Here is a 14,090-nt window from a genome sequence, read left to right on the forward strand (position 1 = left end):
TAGAGGAGCACAGCAGGGCGCAGTGTACATCAGAGAAGCTTTGAAAACTAGTTTTGTGACTGGCCAGGCTGCGGTGTGAGACTTCTGTTTGTTTCTCCTTGATGAACCCTCCGCCCCACGCCCCCACCCGGTTCACTGTACTTCCCTATAAACCAAAAACTCCACCCTCCCCTCCCCCTTCGAGCACCGCTTGCAGAGGCAATAAAGTCATTGTTACTTCATATTCATGCATTCTTTATTAATTCATCACACAACTAGGGGGATAATTGCCAAGGTAGCCCTGGATGAGTGGGGGAGGAGGGAAGGAAAAGGACACACTGCAGTTTAAAACTTTAACTCTTATTGAAGGCCAGCCTTCTGATGCTCGGGCAATCATCTGGGGTGGAGTGACTGGGTGGCCGGAGGCCCTCCCACCGTGTTCTTGGGTGTCTGGGTGAGGAGGCTATGGAACTTGGGGAGGAGGGCTGTTGGTTACACAGGGGCTGTAGCGGCGGTCTCTGCTCCTGCTGCCTTTCCTGCAGCTCAACCATACGCTGAAGCATATCAGTTTGATGCTCCAGCAGCCGGAGCATCGACTCTTGCCTTCTGTCTGCAAGCTGACGCCACCTATCATCTTCAGCCTGCCACTTGCTCTGTTCATCCCGTGATTCAGCCCGCCACCTCTCCTCTCATTCATACTGTGCTTTTCTGTAGTCTGACATTGACTGCCTCCATGCATTCTGCTGTGCTCTTTCAGCGTGGGAGGACATCTGGAGCTCCGTGAACATGTCATCCCGAGTCCACCGTTTTCTCCTTCTAATCTTCACTAGCCTCTGTGAAGGAGAAACATTTGCAGCTGGTGGAGGAGAAGGGAGAGGTGGTTAAAAAAGACACATTTTAGAGAACAATGGGTACACTTTTTCACGTTAAATTTTGCTGTTCACATTACACAGCACATGTGCTTTCGTTACAAGGTCGCATTTTTCCTCTTATATTGAAGGCCTGCTGGTTTGGTGTGAGAGATCACTCAGGCAGTGCCAGGCAACAGATTTCGGCTTGCAGGCAGCCATGGTAAGCCACAGTCTTGGCTTTTTTCACCTTCTTAACATGTGGGAATGGTTTCAAACTGTAGCGCCCTCATTTCCCATACCAAACACCCGTTGGGTTGGACATTTAAAATGGGTTTGCAATGTAAAAGGAGGGGCTGCGGTTCCCGGGTTAACATGCAGCACAAACCCAACTAACCCCCCCGCCCCAACACCCAATTCTCTGGGATGATCACTTCATCCCTCCCTGCCACCGCGTGGCTAACAGCGGGGAACATTTCTGTTCAGCCGAGCAGGAACGGGTACCTCTGAATGTGCCCTTACTAAAATCACCCCATTTCAACCAGGTGGCCGTGAATGATATCACTCTCCTGAGGATAACAAAGAGCGATAAGGAATGGATGTTGTCTGCATGCCAGCAAACACCGGGACCATACGCTGCCATGCTTTGTTATGCAATGATTCCAGACTACGTGCTACTGGCCTGGCGTGGTAAAGTGTCCTACCATGGCGGACAGGATAAGGCAGCCCTCCCCAGAAACCTTTTGCAAAGGCTTTGGGAGTACATGAAAGAGAGCTTTCTGGAGATGTCCCTGGAGGATTTCCGCTCCATCCCCATACACGTTAACAGACTTTTCCAGTAGCTGTATTGGCCGCGATTGCCAGGGCAAATTAATGATTAATCATTAAACATGCTTGCTTTTAAACCATGTGTAATATTTACAAAGGTACACTCACCAGAGGTCCCCGGTGTGCCCTCAGGGTCTGGAAGCACACCTTGGGTGAGTTCGGGGGTTATTGGCTCAAGGTCCTGGGTGCTAAACATATCCTGGCTGTTGGGGAAACCGGTTTCTCCACTTCCTTGCTGCTGTGAGCTATCCACATTATCTTCATCCTCCTCTTCCTCGTACCCCGAACCCTCTTCCCTGTGTGTTTCTCCAGTGAAGGAGTCATAGCACAGGGTTGGGGTAGTGGTGGCTGCATCCCCTAGCATGGCATGCAGCTCCGCGTAGAAGCGGCATGTTTGCGGCTGTGCCCCGGACCTTCCGTTTGCCTCTCTGGCTTTGTGGTAGGCTTGCCTTAGCTCCTTAATTTTCACGCGGCACTGCTTTGCGTCCCTGTTATGGCCTCTGTCCTTCATGGCCTTGGAGACCTTTTCTAATATTTTGCCATTTCTTTTACTGCTACGGAGTTCAGCTAGCACTGATTCATCTCCCCATATGGCAAGCAGATCCCGTACCTCCTGTTCGGTCCATGCTGGAGCTCTTTTGCAATCCTGGGACTCCATCACGGTTACCTGTGCTGATGAGCTCTGCGTGGTCACCTGTGCTCTCCATGCTGGGCAAACAGGAAATGAAATTCAAACGTTCGTGGGGCTTTTCCTGTCTACCTGGTCAGTGCATCTGAGTTGAGAGTGCTGTCCAGAGCGGTCACAATGAAGCACTGTGGGATAGCTCCCGGAGGCCAATAATGTCGAATTCCGTCCACACTACCCCAATTCTGACCCGCTAAGGCCGATTTTATCGCTAATCCCCTCGTCGGAGGTGGAGTAAAGAAACCGGTTTAAAGGGCCCCTTAAGTCGAAAGAAAGGGCTTCGTTGTGTGAACGTGTCCAGGCTTAATTCGATTTAACGCTGCTAAAGTCGACCTAAACTCGTAGTGTAGACCAGGCCCTCTGTGGGTATATTGGGAAAGAGGTATGCTCAAATTCCCGTCTGTGTGCAAATTCCTTGAATTCTTCCAAGGCAAACTAGGTCCGTTGTCAGTGAATACAGTCTCCAGGATGCTTCTTGTATAAGACAGGACATCAACCTCCCAAAATTTGCATAGTAGTCCACTGTAATCAAGCGCTGCTTTTCATTGAAGGCAATTAAGTCAGCTCCCACCTTTTCCCATGGTCAGGTTGGCAGTTCATGTGTGACAGAATTTCTTTCTGCTGGTGGTTATCACAGGACTGGCGACTGTCACAGCCTTCTATCAAGGAGCACAGTTGCATATTCATTCTTGTCCAGTAAAACACACTCTCAAGCCCCTCTAAGACAATTGTCAATGCCCAGGTATGAGGCATACATTTTTTAGCATGACATCCTTATGTAATAAGGCAAGGACAACAGCTCTGTGTCCTTGAAATATGATTCCATCCTGCACACTCAGCTCATCTTTAATTTGAAATTATGGTTCTGCTCCTTACAGTACTAGGCTTTTGTCTTGTCTGACAGTATCACTCTCTCGACTGCCTGCAGTTGGATGTCCTTTTCCATAGACTCTGATTTCCTTCAGCTTTGCTGTTAAAACTGGGAGATAGTGCAGCATGTGTAAATGGATTCAATATCCTTATTCCCTTCCCCTAACTTGCTGATGATGGGCATATCTGCCCTGTTCAGGGTGTCAGCTAACACCAGTAATCATCCTGAGCAATATCCAGTCTACCTGGTAGTGCTGGAGGTGCATCAACACACACTGCAATCTCTCTGGAGCATTAATTAGCAGTTTTGCCAGGATTTTCTGATCTGATTTTGTGGTCTGATTGGTGGTCACTATTACCAAGGGGCAAAGATGTACTGATTGAATTGCTCCATTCTAAATACCACAGCCAGAAACTTTTTTTCTATTAGCCTCTGGCAGGGTTCTGCTGGCATGAGCAACTGGCTGCTGTAGCAAAACCACTACCCTCAGTCTTTTCTCTGATGCATCACACTGGAGTGTCAGTGGCTCTTCTGGCTCGTGGAACTGCAGGGCAGGGCCACCCATTATCATTTGTTTCAGGGTGTCAAATGCATGGTGTTGGGGATCTGTCTCGTCCCACTCAACATTCTGCCTTGTGAGCTGATGTATGGATTTCACTACTGCAGCCAGGTGTGGACAGACATGGACAGAAAATTCCTGTGAAGCGTTGTACTCCTTTCACATCCACTGGAGAAGGCATATCGCGGACTGCCTTGATCTTGCTGGGATCTCCTTTCAGTCCCTCTGCTGTGAGCAGATGTCCAATGTATGTCACCTCTTGCTATTTGAGTCATGGCTTTTCTGGGTTGAGCTTTATGTTCTTGTCCTTGAATCCCTGTAGAAAAACTTGTAGTTTTCTGACATGGTTTTGTAAGCTTCTGTATCATTGCTCCTTTTACCTACACTGAGGATATCATCTGCAGTTATTTGCACCCCAGGCAGTCCTTCCAGCGGTTGGGTGAGTCTTATCTGGAACATATATAGTACTGGGGTTATGTCCATCAGTATGCACAGCCCTCTGCAGCAAACAAATGGTATTGCAAAGGTTGTCAGCATCCTGAACTCTTTATCCAGGCCTATGTGCCAAAAGCCTGTTCCTCACTACACTACCCTGTAAAGATTTTGTTTCTGGAGAGTTCTGGCAACATGTCATAAATTATAGGCAGTGGATTGTGGCATCTTTTTAATGCTCAGTTCAATGGCATTGGGTCTGCACAGACACATAATTTGCCTAATGGCTTTTTTACCATCATCATGCTGCTTACCAATGGCCTATATAGGTGCTATGATATGCTGCTCTACAGATTTTTGAGTTCCTTGCATACTGGATTATTTAGTACTACTAGAATTTTCCTTCATGGTAAGCACACACATTCCACTGTGGGATTTGCTTCTAGTCATAGTTTTCCTTCAAGGATCCCTGGCCTTTGAAAACATGCCTGTATGCTTTTAATATTATCTCCATTGTCTTTGGGACTCCCCCTTTTGCTTCTTGCACTGCAACTATGAATGTCTGACACTGAAGCCTGATCAGATCCATGGCTTGTATGGCTGTATTCTCCAAGTGGGGTCTGTGGTGCTTACTGTCCATCACCACAAACTTCAGATGGTACCATCTGCTATGTTTGGGGTTAGTTACTATCAGGTCACATTTTCCTATGGGCTGCATTATGCTCTCATTGTAATGATATGAACAATGCACAAATGGATATATAGCATGAGTTACTGTAAAGTATTTGCCCTATGTATGTTCTTTCTAAATGTGGAAATTTTGTGGTGATCATTCTGTTAAAATATTAAAATAAATAAATAGGAATCCAACATATTCATTAAAATATATAATAGACAACGTATGCACTCTTTGATCAAATGGACCCAATTCTGTTAAAATTAAACCTTCCATCAACCAAATAGTGTGTGAAAGCCTATTGACTGACATTCCAAAGTGACAAGAATAGCAGTATTTACCATATTGAAAACGCACAATTTTGTGTAAGAAATGGCAGAGAAAAATCTAGTAACATGGGGCCAAAGAGAAAGCTCAGGGGAATGGAACAATTATACACAGTCGTTCATTTCTAGATGACCAAGTACAGATCTTGCCCGCCTCTTGCAGGAAGAGCAGGATCAGTGGCTTCTGTGGTACCATGCCAGAATCCACATAAGGAAAGAGGACAGAGATGGGGTGTGTCATGGGAAGAGTGGTTGGGTTGGGAAGGGAAAAAAAATCTTTTCAATTCCTGAGGGGATTACCCAGAAAACATAAGACAGCCTGGATCTGTATCAACTTTTCCACTCTCCCAAAGGGATCCCAAGTGCTGCCAAAGCGAGGAGGTACATGACAGGTTTTGGGATGGCCTATTCCATGGAGGAAAGACGCAGAAGGAAGCAAAACTCATCCCCTGAGGACAGGGATGGAACTCTGAGGGAATCTTCATGGAGAATTCCTCTCCAAGAAGGCCTCTACAGTAGGGGGAAATGATCTGGGCCTTTATATCTGGGACATTAAAATAATATTTCCAAAATGACTCTACCAAAATGCTAGTTCATTGACTGCCTTAAGATTTATCTCAGAGCTAAAAATACTGCAGTCAATGGGAAAAATCAAAATGCAAATAGTTAGGACATTCCATGTTCACAACATTTCACCTAAATACTTACAGTCTGCCTGGGGAATAAATGGAATGAATTTGCTGAACACTCTTTGTGATTGAAGGACTGGACACAAAACATGAATAATTTCCTTTATCTGATGCTTCTATATTTACAATGGAGATTGCTATTTGTCTGTGAAACAAATTGTTATTTGTCCAAACTAATGAATACTGGGAACTCATACTGGGAAGCTAGTGATAACTGAGATCATCTAAAGGAAAATATTTTTAATTAATATTTTAAAAACTCAGTAGTAATAGTGCCAGCTATTTACACAAAATCAAGTCAGAGTACGTTCTCTAGTATCATCTATTGTAATGCAAAAGTCATTGCTTTTTTGCAGAGTATGCAATATTTAAGGATGAAATAAGTAAGGGGGATTCGTAAAGCTAATCAGAAACCTAGAAAATCCTCCAGTTTATGAACTGATTTATTTCTCTTTAATCTGCAGTTTATTAGTTTTGAGTTAGGAGGATGGAGTCACATAAGAAATAGATACATATATCTCAGAGCAGCAATTTAGAGGACTGAACCTAGAGGGGAAAAATGTTTGCCATCTCCTTTCACAAGGTCAACTGCAAATCTTAAAACCAAAAAATTAAAATTAAAATGTTGCATCGTCTACTAAGATATCAAAATGTACAAGTGACAAATAAAATGCTGTGTCTGTGAAATACGAGCTGTATGCTTCTGAAGTTCTAAACATGTCTTACATGCAAAATCACAAATCATATAGATAAACAGAGATACTGTCAACTTATTGGCTTTGGCCCAGATTTTTAAAGGTATTTAGGCATCATATTGCAACATCTAACTGATTTAGGAGCCTAAATATCATTCTCAGAAGCATCCTAATTACTGAGGTTACATCCACAAACGGGGCAGACTCAATGTTACAAAGCCTGACTTTTAAGTGACCTGCTGCTTATCGCAATCCACAGCCCTGAGTTAGGAACCCAGGCTCCCTGTACAGTGCATGAGAACAGTTAGACACCTAATAATGGGATTCACAAAAGCCAGTAAGCTGAGAAGGGAGCCATTTAAGATAGCTCAGGGATTGTCAACCTTTGGCATGCGGCCCGTCAGGGAAAGGGTTTGTTTACCTGGAATGTCCACAGGTTCGGCCGATCGCAGTTCCCACTGGCCGTGGTTCGCCATTCCAGGCCAATGGGGGCTGCAGGAAGCAGCGGCCAGCACATCCCTTGGCCCACGCCGCTTCCCGCAGCTCTCATTGGCCTGAAACGGTGAACCGTGGCCAGTGGGAGCTGCGATCGGCCGAACCTGCAGACGCTGCAGGTAGGGTGACCAGATGTCCTGATTTTATAGGGACAGTCCCGATTTTTGGGTCTTTTTCTTATATAGGCTCCTATTACCCCCCACCCCCTGTCCTGATTTTTCACACTTGCTGTCTGGTCACCCTAGCTGCAGGTAAACAAATCGCCCTGGCCCACCAGAGGCTTTCCCTGATGGGCCGCATGCCAAAGGTTGCTGATCCCTGAGATAGCCAATAGGAAATGCTGAGGAAAGGGTAGGATTTAGACCTCCCTCTGCTTGGGAGTCACACCTGTGAACCCTTTCCTAGACTTTATTCTTCAATGGCCTAGATCTCCCGCCCACCCATGAAGGTGCCTAGTGATCATACTATAGAGTCATTTTCAGGGTCAGATTAATGCAGGGGATTTAGGTGCTGCAGCCCAGAGCCCCAGGCTAAGGGGGGGCCCAGCGAAGCAGGACTCAGGCAGGTTGCCGTCCCGGGCCAGTGGGGGCTGAACCTGCCGCGTCAGCGCGTAAATAAAACTGGCCCGGCCCGCCAGGGTGCTTACCCTGGTGAGCCGCGTGCCGAACGTTGCCGACCCCTGCCCTACATCACTCCCAGAAGCAGCCGGCTGTTGGCACGTCTCTGCGGCCCCTGGTGGGGGGAGGGAGGGGAGGTGGCTCCGCACACTGCCCCCATCCCCAGCACTGTCCCTGTAGCTCCTATTGGCTGGCTCCCAGCCAATGAGAGCTGCACGGGCAGTGCTTTTGAGTGCAGGCAGCGCATGGAGACACACTGTCCCCTTCACCCCAGGGGCGCTCAGAGACGTGCCAGCAGCCGGCCGCTTCCGGGAACAGTGTGGGGCCACAGCATGTAGGCAGGCAGCCTGCCTGAGCCCTGCTACGCCTCCCAGCCAGAGCCTGCACCTCGCACCCCTTCCTACACCTCAAACCCCTGCCTCAGGTCAGAATCCCCTCCTGCACCCAAAATGCCTCCCAGAGCTTGCATCCCTCACCCTCTCCTGCACCCCAAGACTCCGCCCCAGTCACCCTCTCCTGCATCCCAACACTCTGCCACAGCCTGGAGCCCCCTCCTGCACCCAAACTCCCTCCCAGAAAAAAGCTAATATAACAGCTGTTCTGAGGTAAGAAGTAGGCTATTTTGAATTAACTTAACTATATTCTACATGTTTTAAGACTGAAATGTAACTCAGCAGTAACGGGCACCAACATTTATGAACCTAGGTGCCTAATGTTAGGCACCCCAGTCCATGACTATTTCTACCTCCTTGCATAAACTTGCTTCAGGATAACTTCTGATAATTTGACATTATCTCCAGCAATTATTTATTGTATAAATAAAGTGTAACCATGTGAAGGAACAGAATTGTTCTGGTATCTCTTCAACAGATTTAATCAATACATTTGGATAAATGAGTAACTTTGCATGCTCTCTATGTCCTTCTTCATGATGAATTCTCTGTCAACTACAGAATACCTATTTTGGGGAGATGGTGGTAATAGCAAGTTTCCTAAAAAGAAGCACAATTTAGCCTTCTAAAACCAAGTCATTGTCCAACTACTAGCTGAGGGCATTTGTTTGCAGCTAATTTAAATTTGCTTGCTTTCAAACCTTCAGCTGCAGCTTTGCACATGGCAAGATGAGCTCAGAATTGGTAATTACTGTACCAACTTAAAGAGACTAAACAAAATGCAAAGTAAAATTCATGTCAAACTTGAATTAAACATGACTATATTACTAAAACATTAATATACAACTAGAATTCTTTCCCTTTTGAGATGCAGCAGCCTTGGTAGCCAGTAGTGTTCAGGCTGTAGAGGCCTTGGAACAGGATAAAAGATGCCCCTCTAGCCCTATTCAGTACACATTTCATCTCCTGCAAGAAAACTAGAAACTCTGGCACAGATTGAGTAGTGGTTGTGATGTGGTGCTGGTACACCAAATACAAGAGGCCGTGGATAATGAATTGTATCTCATTTTTATAATAAAATCATAATATATGAAGGGTGAAAAAGTGATATTTCTGTTTCAAGCACCAGGCTCCAGTTTGGTATACCTGAGGCTGTCTTTCAACCAGATCCTTTACCCTCAAAAAATGGGGATTTAGTGACTTCCTCACATCCTTCTTTGCAATTACCTGACTACTCCTACATCACCACAGCTCTGTTGGTCTTAATATTACCTGCATATGTGCTCTGCTCAGCTAGTCTGCTCAAGCTTCTGGAAATGTCGAGTTCATATTAAGAGTCTGAACATGCCCAACTTAGGTGTTGGCATAACCACTCAATATCATTTCATCATCTGATTTGCATAGTTAAACTTGAGCACTTCTTACAGAATAGGGGTGGACAGAGGTGGGTATAAAGGAGAAGATGAGGTCTCTGATCACCCATAGACAACTTCTTGGTACCTATCTTGGCTGATTCATTATTGAGCCATCTTACTGGAAGGAAGTTTGGCTGAAGCATTGCATTATACCATGGGGCAGCTGTGACTTAATGGATCAAACCCTGGTGTGAGAATTAGAGAACATGGGTTCCCTCTTCCTGTTTATGCCACTAACGTATGTGACCTTGTCAAGTCACTTGCCCTTTCTTGTCGTATTGTACTCTGAGACCTACAGATGAAAAGCCCTAACCCAGCATTACTGTTAATTAGGAAGTTAATCAATTTTTTTTAAAGCTCTGTAATGGTGAAGTACAAATTTTACCAGCTTTTCATATATAACATTTCTTTTTACATCTCTACCAACTCCTTCATTACACTGTATTATGGCATTACATTTAATTTCAAGAGAACTGCAGTTATTCTATGCTTAATTGACTCTAGGACACAAAATTAATCATTTTACAGACACTGTTCATTTTATTTCTCTTTCTACCTCTCAAGTATAATTATATCTTCATATTGGATCGACACATGATCTACCGATAAAATCAAGAGATTAATTACTTTTCTGTTTTCTTTAAGATCAGACATGGCACTTCGCATAGAACAGCCCAACAAGATCAGGGAAGATAATTATGATGTTTCTTAAAACGATATTATATGTTTGATAGACGACACAATTTTAAGTTTTCACTTTTGAATCATCAAGAGAAGTATTAACTTTTTAATTTTAAAGCAAGACTTAGTGGCATATCATATATGGACAGTAGATTCCTTCTTGACTCTCACTACAGATTGAGCAACAGAGAGTCCTATGGCACCTTTAAGACTAACAGATGTATTGGAGCATAAGCTTTCGTGGGTGAAGTGGCTTTTCAACCACGAAAGCTTATGCTCCAATACATCTGTTAGTCTTAGAGGTGCCACAGGACCCTCTGTTGCTTTTTACAGATCCAGACTAACACGGCTACCCCTCTGATACTTGACTACAGATTGAGACTCCCATGCTGAATGTTGTGAATTAGTGATGTAAGTGAATGAACTCAATAAAATAAATAAATAAATAAATAAATAAATAAATAATAACAGTATACAAAGATAATGCATCCCAAATGTACTTTGTTCATTTATATTTTCATGGATTATTTTAACCTAAATTGTATTATCTACGTAGTTATAAATACCACACTGTACTACATAGCATTTTATAGTGAAACTACAGTCTCTCCTAGCTCCTGTGTGGAGGAGAGGAGTGGGTTGGGATTCTGGCTTCCATGAATGTCCCTGGACAGGCCAGAAGGTGGGGAGCAGGTGGGGGGTATTGCCCTCGTACTCACCCTCAGGTTTGTAGGATCTGAGGCCACTGGTGCCCAGTTGAAATTTGCACTGGAAAAACCCTGCCAGGTAATTTGGGGATTAGTTCCCTACTGGCCAACTGTGACTTTTAGAAATGTCAATATGAACGAAGTAGGCAGCCCTCACTGATGACAAGTCTGCTCAAGACAAAAATAACAAGTAACAGAGTCATGCTAATTTTGGTAAGGAAGGCTGCATCCTTGTTCTGACTCAGGACTCCAGAGTCAGTAAAAACCCAATTCTGATTTCACCCGTGAACATTTAAGTTACTGATTTATTCTGACTGAACTAGAACCTATTTTACTAATAATATGGAGTCGGATTCTACCATTCCTACTGACTTTCAGTAGTATCTTATTCCATAAAAATAGGTTAATTGATTGCAATGGCCTGCTCACGGAATAAGGTTCCATTCAGCATAAGATGGCAAAATCTAGCCCTTATGTAATAATTTTGATTGAATAATTACTAAATACTCATTCTAATACTTCTTCCATAGCTTTTAGATGGGTCTATTGCCTTTTTGGATTATTAAATTGCAGGCTGAGATGTTACTTATCCCATATAAGTGTAAATAGAATAGTCTCAGCTGAAGGACAGAGATGCTGTGACTAACCATACAGCTCCATATTCTTCCACCACCACCCAAGTTATGCCAACTATCTCTATATTCATTTTATATTTAGCCTTAACAGTCTTGTTAAATTATGAACATACATTGTAAATCTTTGCACACAGAATGGATGAGAGCCATGATTAGCCAAAGTACAGTGATTAGCTTATGCAAATGGCCACCCATATATCCAACTGTTCATTTGCATGGACAACTATGGTACGTATTTGGACAGATAGATGCACAATTCTAGGCACAGCTTTGGCATGCAGCTCTCAGATTCTTTCATTTTGAAAATATGATCCAGTATACATGCTTCTGATTTATATTCAGTCCATCATGGCGATGGAACCCTCTGTCTTTCTTACAACACGGAGCTTTGTAACTTCAAGTAGATTTCTAAGCCCTTATCTAACTCTGAGGATTCCTTTTCTGGTCAATGCTCAACATGTCTATTCCATTTAATACATGCTGTCAGCTTTGGTTTGTAGCTCCCAGGCTTTTTATTTTACATTTCTGTTGTGCCCTCTCCTACCTTATCTTATGGTTTGGCTGTCTAGAAATGTTCTGTAATTTAATGCAATCAAAACAGAGAGCTATTGCTTTTGGAATCCAGAAAGCAACTAAAATCATGTATCTCTTTTACTACCTTTTCTTGACTCTCTCTCCCATGGTTGAAAGCTCAGTAGTCAAGCAAGATACCAATCTAATTTTTCTTCACACTCTCTGCAAAGAGGTGGAATCTACCTTCGGTCACTTAACTTTGCTGAATGGGTCCTCTGTCAGGCCCTGCTTATGATAAGTTCCTAGTTTATGCCCTTTCCTCACATTATTTTGGACTAGATAGATTACATTAGGAATGTAAGCCCTGTGGCCTGAAAGCCCTAGAGGGTAAGAAGCTCCCTGCTCTTATGTGTTGTGAACAGGGGAAAGAACAGCCACAGAGCTGTTTCATCTGCATAAGCTATTTATCCACCACTCGAGATAGATAGACGTTCCAGAGAAGAAGGAGCTCTCTGTCCCATCTGCTGATGTACAGGGGGATGTGCAACTACAGAAAGAATTTTATTTGCATAAGTTCTTTACCCAGAATTCCTCTAGTGGCACGTTGGAGCCCCTATAATGTAAACTCAGAATTGTTTGAGTAGTAGAACTGAAGGAGAAAATGGAAAAATACTTCTACCTTGTGACCAGCACCACATCCTTGGTGGCAAGGACTCTGCTCAAGGGATCCATGAACTACTGGTTCCCTTGCCCTGAGGGTCCTGAGCTGTCGAAAGGATTTACGGCAAGCGACAACACAGACTGAGGACTTTACAATGGGAGATGATACAAGGGCAGTCCCTTGATGGTGTGTAATGCAGAGAGGGCTCTTCACTGAAGCCACAGAGGATAGAAGCAACACCAGGGCTACGAAGTGGGAAAAGAGGACTTCCCTGGAACAGCCCTCTGCCCCTGGACTGGGGGTGTGGGATGAGGAAACTTGGTGGCCATCTCCCAGGCCTGAGAAAAGGGTGGGAGGATGGGAAGAGACCCTGGAGCTGCAGTAGGAGCAGAGGAGAGCTGGGGATGCTGAAGGGCATAAAATTACTTGATGTAGGACTGACGGGTGTCTAATTAATAGATGTAGGGCTAGGAGGTGGGAAGATGAGAGGCTGGGAGCACAAAATTAATGAATTGGCCTTTTTGGAGGGGGGGAGGGAGTTGACTGAAATTGGAAGCCCTCCACACCAACAGAAAGCATTTTAACTTGTATAAACTATGCACATTTGCATAAAGATCTACTGAGTTTTTTTCTCATAAGGTATTGGCAGGCATGGATTTTGGAGAAGCAAAATCAGCTAGAATCAATGAGTGTGACAATGAGCTAGCAAAAGCTGTTCATTGTCACACATTATTGGGGATGGCAGGGGGAGTTCAAAAATGAGAAGACAATTTAAAAAGATTTTTTTTTCTGAAATCAATGACTTTGGGGCCAATCTCATGAAATTTGGAGATCTGACTCCTGACTTTTGAACTTTGGGCCTGTAGGAAACAATCCTGCATTACGCAGATGGAGTTCCCACACCGCTTTGAACTTACCCACTACTGGGGTTTGTTTTATTATTAATTTGAACAACCAAATACATTTCAACCAAAGCTTTCTTCCAAGTTTTGCTGTTCCTAAGACTTTCCATGCAGGACTTCCTGTGTTGCAATCCCCAGTTCCCTTTGGGTTGCAGTATGGACAACTCTCATGATTTTATTGCAAATGTTGCAATAGTTGACATTTTTCTTAAAGTCCCAACTCCTGGATTCAGATGATTGCATGAGAATTTCAACTGTCTTTCAAAAAACAGTTTCTAGCCCATAAGGTTGTTGTGGAGGAAAACTCAAAAACATGACTTTAGTGCACCCATAACACTCAAAAACCAGAAGATAAATAAAAAGAACCCAATTTTTAATTGTAAACTTCATGATTTTTAAGCTATTCTCCTGATTTTGGGAAGTCTGGCTCAGGATTTTTGAACACTTAGAACTGGCAATATTGGTGATGACTCACCACACAAAC

This window comes from Chrysemys picta, chromosome 1 (genome assembly GCF_011386835.1).
Source record: "Chrysemys picta bellii isolate R12L10 chromosome 1, ASM1138683v2, whole genome shotgun sequence".
Classification (NCBI taxonomy): domain Eukaryota; kingdom Metazoa; phylum Chordata; order Testudines; family Emydidae; genus Chrysemys; species Chrysemys picta.